Below are 10,334 nucleotides of genomic sequence, written 5' to 3' on the forward strand. Positions count from 1 at the left end.
CGCAGGCTCAGCGGCCACGGCTCACGGGCCCAGCCGCTCCGCGGCATGCGGGATCCTCCCAGACCAGGGCGCGAACCCGGTTCCCCTGCATCGGCAGGCGGACGCGCAACCACTGCGCCACCAGGGAAGCCCAGGACTGGTAATTCTAAGTGAGGCAAGACTCAACACAGGATGCAAGTTGATGGAAACCAGTCTAAACCGCCCCCTATGGGTGAGGGTGGAGGCTGACCTCATAGGCGGGGTGCCATGGGGCTTGGGGGCTTCTCATCTGTTGAGAAGGTACTACTGAAGCCAGGGGAGAGAGCAGAGCCATGAGTCCAAAATGAAGATGTGAAAGCTAGGAAGGGAGGTGGGGTAACCTCACTGACCTCCATCCACATCGACAACCCTTACTGAGGGCTTCCTTAGCAGAGCACGAGGTAACTTCAAAAGCATTTCTCTCTAAACTGGAAGGGCTGGGAGGGTGAATGTTCCCAGAGGGGCACCCGTCATATTGCACTGCTAAATTAAACTAAAGGGCAAGTATCAGAGTGACCAGGGAATGCTAGAACTAAAGGCCAGCCTTGGGCCATGTCCAGAGCAGGCTTAAATGACAGGTGGCCATGGCCTGGCAGGAGCTGACTGGTATGAGTGGGGCTGGATGGCCCCCACCTCTTAGAATGGACCATGCAGAGTGGAGGGGGCCTTTGCAGCCAGGCTCCTGGCAGAAGAACGCTGCCTGTGTGTCCAAGCTCACAACAAAGACCGCGTGCTTGAGACCAGGCAATCAGGACAGATGCAGCCCACCGAGGGGGCCGAGAAGGTTGGCCCATCTGCCTCTAAACACAGACCCGGCATCCAAGTGACGTGGGCAGCATGTGGCAGAGGGCGCGGGACGCTTATCCCTCAGCAAATCTCCTCCGGAGTCCCGCATGGAAACCAGTCCCACTCTGACTTCTTCCCTCTACAGACCCGGCCCCACGGCCCATGCACCTGCACGCACGTGCAAATACTGACAAACTACGTGCACACACGTGTTCTCAGTCCCACCTATCTGCACACACGATGGCGTGCACACCTCACACACAGATCGGCACTTAGGTACACGCAACCTTCTGCAGACAGATGCAGGCACCTGCGCTCAAGCACACCAGCCCAGGACCATACACTGGGTCCCATAGATTTGCATACACATGGGGCACTTACAATGTCCAATGCTGCAACTGCACCCACAGCTTATATTTAAAGCATTTCCCCGGCTCTCCAGTGGAAAATAAATTTCTTTTCACACTCCCAGATTTGCTATCTTCAATCCAGTGCCAATTTCCATTTAAAAAATGACACCCAAGGAAGACCGAGAACCTAGAAAGGGAAATGAATCGCAGCCCGACAGGTGCTGGCCCTGAGTGTCCTTACAGCGCGGTGTGGCTGAGGCCATAGCAGCCTGTCTTGGTGGCCGGGACCAAAGGGCATGGGCAGAGGGCACTATCTGAATAGGAGTATCGGGCTGGTGCAGAGGCCAGTGAAAATGAACAGGGCGAGGGTTCATGGCCCACAGCAGGCACTGGGGCAGTGAGGCCACCAGGTTAGGGGAGGAGAGGGGCAGCAGCGCCCACGGACGAGTCCAGGGCTACCCAGTGGCCACGTAGATGGTGCTGCCTCTGAACGATGCAAGACAGCAGGGGTGGAGGTGGGAGTATTGTATGACTTTCTGGAAAGTACTATGGCAGCTTGGACCCTCACTGGGAAGTTATTTCTGCCCCTTTGTAGCGGTGCAGGCAGGATGTGAAGAATGAGGTAGTTGCCAAAACCCTCACTAAAACGAGAGAAATCCGGAAAGCCCTGATAAAGTATTAGTTTGCTGAGGCTGCCATAACAAAGTACCACAACCAGGAGGTTTAAACAACAGAGATGGACTGTCTCAGGGTTCTGGAGGCTGCAAGTCTGAAATCAAGGTGTGGGCAGGGTTGGCTCCTTCCAAGGACTGGGAAGGAAGGATCTGCTCCAGGCCTCTCTCCTTGGCTTGTAGATTGGCCGTCTTCTCCCTCCTCACAGGTTTCCTGCTATGTGTGTCGGTGTCCAAATTTCCCCATTTTATAAGGACACAAGTCACACTGGAGTAGGGCCCATCCTAAGGATCTCATTTTAACTTGATTCCCTCTGTAATATCCAAATAAGGTCACGTTCTGAGTCCTGGAGGTTAGGAGGCCAACAGTTCACCCCACATCACCCCAAGACGAAACACCTCCATAGCAGGACGGACCAAGACACTGGGGTGGAGTGTGTCCTGTGGTCCCGGACTGAGCAGGTCGGCAGTCAGACAGACAGACCACGATTCCAGGGGGCCTCTTACAGTTTTCAAAGCAAATCAAGGCTCTGTGCCGTGTTTTCAAGTTTTCCGTTAGAGTCCTGTGCTGTGTTTTAACGTTTTCCGTTTTCACTCGCTGATTTTTCTTGCAAAATAATCTTTCCAGAAGGAAGAATGCCTTTATCTGTGTTCCTAACTGAGAATGGGCACCGTTTTGTGTGCTGGTCGGGCTCATTCGAATTCAATCTGTGAGGCTCACTTCGGCTCACCTTCAAAGAGTTAGTGAACGAAGCCAACCTCTTGTAAAAACCGTAGTTTACAACTTCAAGTAAACAAACATAGTTTTCTACAAACATTCGAACAAATTTAGTTTCCTATCACAAGTAGTCACAGTCTCCAATGTACAAGTCAGCAATCCTTGGAACTATTAAAATAAACCTTTCAATATTTCAGGAACACTCCTCATCCCCTTAGGAAACGCACTTAGGAAAATCAACTTTATGATGACAAGATACTGAATAAATACAGCTTTCGCTTGAATTCCGTGGCAACTGGTATGTAAATATTTGCTGCACTTCTCTCGCCTATCTAAATAAAGGCTAATGGCTAATTCAGGGTTTTGCATCCTCAAAAGTGCTTGTGTCCTCTCCAGGCATCTGCTCCTGAAGCGGGAAGCCTCTGGCCTCAACTTAATTTTAATCAAAAGTCTGATTTTAAAGTGTTTGGAGTTCATCATTTTTTTTTTTTTTTTTTGATTTTTATTGGAGTGTAGTTGATTTACAATGTTGTGTTAGCTTCAGGGAGCTTCTAGCAAACACTCCCAGGGCCCCCTTTTGGGAAGTTATGACCTTGAGGGGGTCTTGGGGCAAATTAAGTAAGACAAAGCCCAGTTCAGGAGCAGAGACCCGGGGGCTGGTTGGCCTGGGTTGGAATCGCAGCTCTGCCCCGCACTAGCCACGTGGCCTCACCCAAAACATATTAACTTCTTTCTCCAAGCCTCAGTTTTCTCATTTGTAAAATGGGGACAATAATAATACCAGTTTCACTAGATTACTGTGAGAATTAAATGAGGTGATATGCGGGTGGTGGACGCTATGATGTGTCTCCCGCTTCAGAAACGAAAGCCTTATTTCTGCCAGAAGACGGCCTCCAGCTGTCAGCCCTCTTTGGGGGGTTGCCTCAGCTGCAGAAAACTGCCTCACCCAAGGTCACATCTCCTTCCAAGGGCAGCCTGCATTAATGACTGAGCAGTGTAGGGATATAAAGGCCCAGCGCCCTTGTCCCCACTCAGCCAGCTCCAGGGGACAATCCCAGCTCCAGAGCTTCCTGTAGGGCTGGCCGAGCTCTTTGTCGGGACTGCATCACAGCTCAACTCCCCCTCTGCCCAATCCTGCTTCTTACCACTTCCTTCCCCTGGTGCTGAGCCCAAGACACCCCCTCCTCCTTCATGACCACCCTGCACTCAAGTCTTGAACTCAGAGTCTGCTTGCCCAGCAAGAACAATATGTTACAAGATGTGAAGTGTTCAAAGAAGTGCCTGGCACAGAGTCAGCATCATTTAAAGTGCACGTTAAATAAAAAGGTAGAAGATATAGTGCTCACAGAATGTCCTCCATGCCTTGGGAGTCCACTGGTGTCTGGATCCAAATTTGCCTTAGAGGCAGAAACGTGGGGGAAGATCTTAGAGTGGGACAGAGGAAACACAATCAGACTGCATGCCTCCAGGCCAGGGACAGTCTAAAGCAACTCCCCGGGAAGGAGAGAAGAAAGTAAAGATTTGGGGCTGCTCTATACCTCACTGCCTTGAAGATGTCTGGCAGAGACTGGTGGAAAGGTGGAAGATGTGGAATGTGTCTCCTGAATTTTTCAAATTCTATTTTAATAGAGATCTCTGGATGCTTTCTGCTGTTGTAGCAGAACACTATCCCGGAACAAGAACATCTGGGACAAACATAAGAGCAGAGCTTAGACCAGAGACAGACAGACATCTAGGACAGTTCTTAGCCACAGGTGCCTGGGGCAGGATGTGAGTTTTTCATTTAAAACTTCCAAATTCTCAGCTTTTAAATCTCTCCACTGTGATATGGGGCCCACTCCCAACCAAGGGATAACAGGACTGACCATGCAGACCCTGACTCTTACCACTAGTCAACTTGGACAAGTATCCATCATCCCCATCAAAAAGCAGACATCAGAGGCATGAGACTAGTGATAATGCTAAGAAAGGGCTGTTGATGCAGGGGAAGCCCATAGATGGCAGAGATTAATTCTGTCTGGAGAAATGAGGGTAGGCTTCCTGGAGGAGGTGATGTTCAAAGTGGGTTTTGACAGATGAATAGAAGTTCTCCAATCACACAAAGTACAGAGTGATTTCTAGGAAATAGCACATCCATTGACACCTAAGACACATACAAGCAGGGAATCTTCAAGAAAAGTTTAGGTGATTTGGTTTGGCTGGAGTTTGGAGTATTGAGAACTAGCTTGAAAGGAAGTAGGAGAATCACACAGGGACCTGCTCATGGCTGACCCAGAATACCAGATCAAAGAACTTGAACTTTATTCTGAAGATGATGGGGCACCCACAGGAGCTCCTGAGCAGCGGACTGCCCACACCAGACATGGTTTTTGGAAATATAAGTCAGATGGTTGGCGTGGGAGAAAGGGGAAGGGCTCACCTGACCACAAGACATATCTTTCCAGTTTGGGCTGGTCAACTAGGGAGCCAAAACCTGGGTTTTGCACATCTATGTGAAAGCCAGACGACAACACAGGTTTGAAAAGGACAGAAGGCCCACAGTTGGAGGAAACCAGAGAGCTGGAACAGTTTCCTCTTAAACAGCTGTGGTGTACAAGCATTTGGATTTGGTTTGATTATTTAAATGAAATGTACTTCTCAATGCCTCTCCTTGTTTTACGTCAACATCTGAGGTGGCTGCAATAGTATCCAAACGATCCGGGGACTTTCTCAGCCAACAGCAGACACTTAGCCACAAGCCACAGCTGGAGAGCCCATTTTTCTATGGAATTTCCAGCCATAAAAGGACCCAGATGTTCTAAGATGATTTTCTTGGTGCTGAAAAGATGCCAGTTCTTAGCAAAGAACTGCCAAAAAGATGGGTGTCTTAGAGCAGTTTCCCTGGGAAACTCTGGGATGGATCTTTGCACATAGGAGGTTTATTGGGGAGTGTTTCTGGTAGATTTACCTGAAAGGAAGAGAGGAAGGCAGGGCTGGGTGGAGGGAGAAGCCGACCCACAGTGCAGCAGCTGAGGCCTCAGCCAATCCTACGAAAGCTTTGGACCTGGGGAGGCCCCAAACTGAGGCAAGGAGGCAGGTCTTGATATCACGTGTATTGGCCACAGGGGAGCATAACATTGCACAAGGAAGTTCCCACCAGCTGAGGGCAATGCCCAGTAAGTGATGCAGTCATGAACGGATACACTCAGCAGCTGAGGGGCGGGTGTGTGAGCCCTGAAGGGGGGAACTGGGCCAAGCACCCCAATATCTACCACAGGGGGGATCTAAGTCAGCCTTGGGGTCCATGAGCCCCCAAATGTGCAGCCAGAGCTAGATTCAGAGACAAGGGAGGGGGAGGGGACCATCTGCCCAATTCAATCCACAAACTACGGTCTCTGCAGTCCTCCAGGTCAGCAAAGTGATGTCTAAGCTCTGGGGTTGCCTTGATGGACAACGATGCCAGAAGCCTCCGAGCAGCTACAAAGCTCAGCTGGAGACCCAGGATTACTCCAGAGAGATCATCTACTGTGGACTCTCTACAGGGGGTGGACATCTAGACAAGTATCAATATTTTTATATTGATTACATGTAAATCAAGGTATCACCAGAATCAACTATGAAACTTTTTAAAGACTGCACATGTCTCCCTGCCCCTACCCCAGTTCCTGCTTCAGAAAGTCTGGGGTGGGCCTGGGAATCCACATACAGTTGACCTTTAAACAAGGTTAGGGGCACCGGCCCCCCACGCAGTCAAAAATCCAGGTATAACTTTACAGTCAGCCCTCCATGTAAGCCATTCCACACCCGTGGATTCAAACACCCACTGAGCGTGTGGTGCTGTAGTATGTACTTACTAAAACAATTCGAGTATAAGTGGGATGGTGCAGTTCAAATCCATGTTGTTCAAATGTCAACTGCATTTCCGAAGCTGCGTGGTTGATTCTGACGTGCAGGCCTTTTTGAGGCCTCTCTCCTAGACCAGCTTGGACTGACCAGTGTCCAGACTCGTGTAGCCCTGGGGTCACAGACTCAAAGGCCCAGAGGGCTCCGGCAGGTATCACTGTTACATGCAACGAGTGGAGTGGGACGTCATGAGCACAGAGTGGAGAGGGCACAGGACCCCACCTGGGGGGATCAGGTCTCAGTTCCAACTGACAGTTGATAAATGGGAATGGGGTCTCAGTGAGACCAGAGCTTTCCAGATAAACTAGAAATCCAGACTTTTATGTGAAATCTCCTGAAGTTAAAAGGTTGGCAATTCATTCAAATATTCTTAAACTTTTTATAAACAACAAGGTCCTACTGCAGAGCACAGGGAGCTATATTCAATATCCTGTGATAAACCATAATGGAAAAGAATATGTATATGTATAACTGAATCACTTTGCTGTACAGCAGAAATTAACACAACACCGTAAATCAAATATACTTCAATAGGACTTCCCTGGTGGTGCAGTGGTTAAGAATCCGGCTGCCAGTGCAGGGGACACGGGTTCAATCCCTGATCCGGGAAGATCCCACGTGCCGCGGAGCAACTAAGCCCGTGCGCCACAACTACTGAGCCTGCGCTCTAGAGCCCGTGAGCCACAACTACTGAGCCCGCGTGCCACAACTTCTGAAGCCCACACACCTAGAGCCTGTGCTGAGCAACAAGGGAAGCCTCCGCGAGGAGCCCACACACCGCAACGAAGAGTAGCCCCCGCTCACCACAACTAGAGATAGCCCACGCGCAGCAACAAAGACCCAACACAGCCAAAAATAAATAAATAAAATAAATTTTAAAAAAAATTTTAAAATATATATATATATATACTTCAATAAAATTAGAAACAAAAAAAATATTTTTAAACTTTTTGTAAGCCACATAATCTGCAATCTGCAGGCCTGGTTCTGTTCTTGGGGCACCAATTCATGACTTCTGGTGTAGACCCCTCCATATTAAGCAGGGTGAGGAGTTCTACACCGAACAGGGGAGGCCGAGGGTTGACCGATATGGACAATTCTGAACTAAACAGGCTAGCTATCCTGGATTTGATGGCATGGATAGTTTTGGATGGAACAGTGTAGACCACTGAATGTGACAGTTCTAGGTTAGACAGTATTGACTAGTGGTTCCCAACTGGGGGTGATTTTGCCTCAAGGGGCCTTGTCAATGTCTGGAGACATTTTTTATTGTCACAACTCAAGGTGGGTAGAGGCCAGGGATGCTGCTAAATATCCCACAATGCACAGGACAGCCACCCCCATCCCTAACAAAGTATTTATCCATCCAAAAAGTCAACAGAGCCGCTACTGAGAAACAAGGGTGTAGACCATCCTGGATGAAAGCCTCGACAGTCCTGGGTAAAAGAGTGTAAAACTGCTCAAAATGGTAGCCACTAGCCACCTATAACAAGTGAGCATCTGCAATGTGCCTAGTGAAGCTAAGGAACTAAATATTTCATTTCATTTTAATTTAATTTACATGTTATGAAATCTAAATTCGGATCAAGTATTTCCAATGAAATATTAACCTCTGAATTGAGATGTGCTCTAAGTATGAAATACACACCAAATCTCAAAGACGTAGTGCAGGAAAAGGTAAACTATCTCATTAATCATTTTTATATTGATTACATGTTGATAATATTTTTTGCTCTAGTGAGTTAAACAGACATTATTAAAATTGATTTCACCCGTTTCTTTTTATTTTGGGGGGATGGGGCTATGAGACAACTCTGAATATGTGGCACAGGTTGTATTTCTATTGGACAGAGCTGGTGTAGGGCTTCTTGAATCTCTAGCACAGACAGTCCTGAGTTGGGCAAAACAGAGCATCTTGAATTCACTAACATGAATAACTCTGGGGTGAACAATGTAGACCATTCCGGGTTTGTTAGCGTGGATAGTCAGGGTGTATGGGAAGAGTGGCGGGGGAGGGGACGCGTTAGAGGGGGAGGGGTGGGCAGGGGAGGTGATGACCTGAGGCGGGGACAGGAGGGAAGGTCACACAGGGTATGGCAGGCTCTGGTGAGGAGTCTGTACTTCCCGTGACCTAAAAGAACAGGGGAGACCCTGAAGGGTTTTAGGCAACCACATGATGTGACTGGATTTGTGTTTCAGGACAAGCCCTCTGGCAACAGAGTAACAAATGGATTGGGGGGGGAAAAAAAAAAAAAAAAAAAAGAAGTCTGGCTTTTACACAGAAAATGCCCCAGCAGAGACTGACTGTATTTTGCTCCCCAAGTTGCATCTTTCATGCCACCTGGCACATGGGAGACACTGGATAAATACGTGAATGAATCAATCAATCAGCATCTCTAGTATTCTGTTCCCTAGTTCAAGGCCACACCTGAGCACTGCCTAGCAGCTGGCAGCAACTTTCCCTTGTCTTTTCTGAGTACAAATTAATTCCCAGCTCCCACCCTCCTACATAAAAAAAAGAGGAGGGTGGAGAAAAATATCATTTCCTGGAAAGAAAAACCTCTCTGTGACTGTCTTCCCTCTTCAAATTCTTAAGCAAGTATACGTTGTTCAGAGAGATTAAAGGCATAAAACCAGCATTCATGTCCCCCAAACAATTTCTTTCTTTTCTTTTCTGTGTAGAGACGAGAAGAGATGGTGTAGGTGAGCAGAACCTCCAGCAGCTCAAGAATGGGCCCTCGGAGAGACACAGGGCGAGAAAGAGACCCACCCAGCCAGGAGGGAACAGACCCTACCTGCGATGGGAAGGGGATGGGGTAGGGCACTGTCCCAGGACCCCAACACCGAGCCCAGAGCTGATGTGTTCCAGGCTGTGCAGCCCTGGGCAAGTCTGCACAACCTCTCTGGGCTCACCCTGTTCCTCGGGGGCAGTTCCTTTAGTTCGAGTGCAGCGCTCGGGTGCCCTGGCAGAAGTCATTAGAGTCCACGGGCACACTGATGGGCAGGGCAGGGGAGTGGGTTCTGGGACAGCAGACAGGAGGCCTGGCTCTGTCCCAGCTCGGCTGTGCAGCTCTGGGGGTCCCTGACTCACTGGGCCACATTTTCCCCACAAGGAAGGGGTGATGGACTTGTCCCTGAGCTCGTGGCTAGGCTGAGAGCACGAACTCTCCTCCACGGAGCAGGTGTTGGACAGATAGACACCAGGATGTCTCAGAAGCGCCAGATGTCTAAAGCCCAGGTGCGGGCAGTGAGCTGTGGCTGCCTGTCCCAGGCTGGACATCGGCTCCCGGGGGGCCTGAAGGGAGCCCGTTTTCCACAGGCAGTTAGACAAGCTCTCTGCCCCATCCTCCATTACACAGTTGACCAAGTCCTGTCTGGTGGAAGGAGTTTGTCACCCATTCTCCTTCCTGCAGCCTGGCCCTGCCCCTCCCTCCCACCACTGCAAGGTGCCCTTAACAGCAAGAATACTTTTTACCATAACTCAAGGGGAAGGCGGAGCGGACCTTGTACAACAAGTCTTGCGAGAAATGCTAGCCATATGTTAACCCCCTGGGTGTGAGAGGTTTGCAGATATTGTGCCCTGAAGCGGGCACACCCTGAGGGCCTCCCCCTGCCCCGCCTCGATCTCAGAATCAAGGCTTCCCACCCACCCCCCAGGGGCTCAACTCCGGAGAAAATGGGACTTTAGGAAGAGGAGAACGGAGGTGACAGAGGGACAGAAGAGACCAGAACTGAAACAGGAGAGAAGAGGGCAGGGCACAACCTTTAAAAGAATGACATAGCCGGGTTTCCCTGGTGGCGCGGTGGTTGCGAGTCCACCTGCCGATGCAGGGGACACGGGTTCGTGCCCCGGTCCGGGAAGATCCCACATGCCGCGGAGCGGCTGGGCCCGTGAGCCATGGCCGCTGG

Source organism: Physeter macrocephalus, chromosome 17 (genome assembly GCF_002837175.3).
Source record: "Physeter macrocephalus isolate SW-GA chromosome 17, ASM283717v5, whole genome shotgun sequence".
In the NCBI taxonomy this organism is placed as follows: Eukaryota; Metazoa; Chordata; class Mammalia; order Artiodactyla; family Physeteridae; genus Physeter; species Physeter macrocephalus.